At 46.6% G+C, this 2,660-nt stretch overlaps 1 non-coding gene across 1 annotated transcript; it reads right to left on the bottom strand.

The window, feature by feature from the left end:
* Window positions 1-1,211: 1,211 nt before the first annotated feature.
* LOC120671654 lies at window positions 1,212-1,318 on the bottom strand. The gene has a single exon (XR_005673754.1). It is a non-coding gene; the product is annotated as a small nucleolar RNA R71 (small nucleolar RNA).
* Between the last annotated feature and the right edge of the window lie 1,342 nt (window positions 1,319-2,660).

Here is a 2,660-nt window from a genome sequence, read left to right as displayed (position 1 = left end):
CCGAGTACGGACGTGGTGTCTGGGCTTAGTGTTAGCTAGAAAGTGTGTTCCACCCCACGGAACCGTTGTGGTAATCGGTAGGTGGTGACAGCCCTATCCGTCCTTTGTAGTCCACAACGTTCGGGTGTTTTCATAGCAGTAGTTGCAGGTTGCCGTTGGACTCCCCTCTTATCCCTTTCTGAAGTCCTTCCTCTTCCAGCCGCTGAAGTAAGCTCTAGGTTCCCGATAACTAGTTAGAAGCAAGGTTTAGTCTAGAGAGGCTAACTCGATAGTTTAGAAGTGTTTTAGGAGTCTTTCTCGCTCATTGTCCTCCCAGCTGCTTACCTCTCTAAGGATTAGAGTCTCCTATGTCAGAAGGTCATCGTTGGCCATTATCTCATCCTATCATATCAAGCTTACCCCCACTAAGTTAGTCGGTTGATATCTCTAGTAAAGTTTGTCATTCGATTCTTCGATACTCTTTATCCATAGTACTTCCCTGAGGAAATATACGATACCCAGGAATACTTCAAGGTGAAGTGCTACAGCGGTGATTCTGTGCGCTTGCGGAATCCATATTGTTTTGAGCGTAAGAAACGCCAACAAGCATTTCTAGCGCCGTTGCCGGGGAAGCAATTGGCTAAAGATTTTGTTGAATAGTTTGACAAAATTTACTAGTTTGTCACCGCTAATTTTAGCGGGATTACCATTGCTCTCGGTATCTTTGTGATTTCTGCAGAGCAGTGCAGGACCAAATTCGATCTACCATTCACTTCAACTCAGATCCAGAAAGAATTGGGTGAATTTTTTTTCTACCAGAAGAAATTTTCTTAGGATCAAGGTTTGACAACGCCAGCTTCAATACCCATGGCTCAGAAGACACTCCGTCAATTCTCAGCCCCGTCCAATAGCCATATCCCTACTGGACTGAACATGACCAAGGCATTGATGGCTTTGAGATAAAAACTAGGCTTGTCAACATGGTTCAAGCAAATCCCTTCTGCGGAAAGGCATCAGAGGATGCCCACGCTCATCTACAGAATTTTCTGGAAGTGAGCAGCATAATCAACCCAAGAGGCACTACGATGGATAATGTTCGTCTTCGACTGTTCCCATTCTCTTTGCTTGGGAAAGAAAAGACGTGGTTCTCCACCTACAAGAAAGCGTTCAACATTTGGGATGCGTGCTCCAATGCTTTTCTGGTCAAGTACTTTCCGATGGGCAAAACCAATGCCCTTCGGAATAGGATTTCCAGTTTTGAACAACTCCAGGACGAGACAGTCCCGGAAGCCTGGGAACGTCTTCAGGAATACATTGCAGCATGCCCACACCACGGCATGGAAGAATGGCTTATCATTCAGAACTTCTTCCATGGCCTGAACCAGCGATCACAAGATCACATGGACGCAGCAGCGGGAGGAGCATTTCTCTCCCTCGATGTTGCAGGAGCTATAACACTCATCGATAAGGTTGCTTCCAACAAGAGTTGGAAGGGAGATAGGCAGCCAGCCCATGCAAAAGGAATACATGAAATTGACAGTGTCAATATGCTGGCAGCCAAGATGGATCTTCTCATGGAAAAGCTGGAATCTCCACACCAAGAGGTTAACCAGACTATGGAGCCTCAGATGACATGTGAGAAAGGTGGCAATACTGGACACTCGGGCAAATCTTGCCCATTCACTCAAGAGGACGAGAACTCCATTGGGAACAACACTCCCAATGACTCAGACTGTCGTCCTCAGCAAGGTTGGAATTCTAAGCCCGACCTCCCCTTCGGCCAACAGCAAGGTATTAATTTTAATAATAGTTTTCAGCCCTCGCTTAAAGACTTTATGAATGGCCAAAAACAAATGAATGACAACATTAGTGAGAAATATCTTGCTTCTGATAAAATTCTTGAGTCTTTGGCTATGCAACTAGATGGGTTTAACTCTGTTATTAAACATCAGTTGAGTTTCAACAAATTGATAGAAACTAAAGTAACTCAACTGGCCTCATCCTGCCTTAACCATGACACGGGAAAGCTATCCGGGCAACCGGAAGTGACCCCGAAAGAAAGTCTGAGTGCGGTAGCTGTGCGGGCAAGACAATCCGCACAGAAACCACATTTTCCGCAGGATGCAGGTACACCATCCTGCCTAAACCATGACATGGGGAAGCTATCTGGGCAACCAAAAGTGACCCCAAAAGAAAGTGTGAATGCGGTAGCTGTGCGGGCAAGACAATCCACACAGAAACCACATCTTCTGCAGGATGCAAGTACACGGTGGAAGACCGTAACCACCAGGAATACCGATGCTGTAGACGGAGTGCTGGAGGAGGCCGATGAATCCAACACCATTGCTACCCAGGAAGACCCCGTGGAACCCCCTAGAACTTCATGGGACTGTCACGATACAACCGCCTTACCGTTTCTAGAGCGGAGAAGGAGGCCGGTGGCCGACGAGCAATTCAGCAAGTTCATTGAGGTAACTAAGAAGTTTTATGGTAACATACCACTTCTTGATACTATGCAGGTTCCCACGTACACCAAGTATCTCAAGGATATCCTTGGCAATAAGAGGGTCCTGCCGACCACCGAGGTTTTGCAGCTTACGGATGAGTGTAGCACAGCTATACTCAATCCTCTCCTGGAGAAGAAGAAGAAACTAGGATGCCCCACCATCACATGTTCCATT

This window comes from Panicum virgatum, chromosome 4N (genome assembly GCF_016808335.1).
Source record: "Panicum virgatum strain AP13 chromosome 4N, P.virgatum_v5, whole genome shotgun sequence".
NCBI classification, from domain to species: domain Eukaryota; kingdom Viridiplantae; phylum Streptophyta; class Magnoliopsida; order Poales; family Poaceae; genus Panicum; species Panicum virgatum.
Note: the sequence above shows the minus strand (reverse complement) of the source record. Positions and strands in the feature narration are given on the sequence as shown.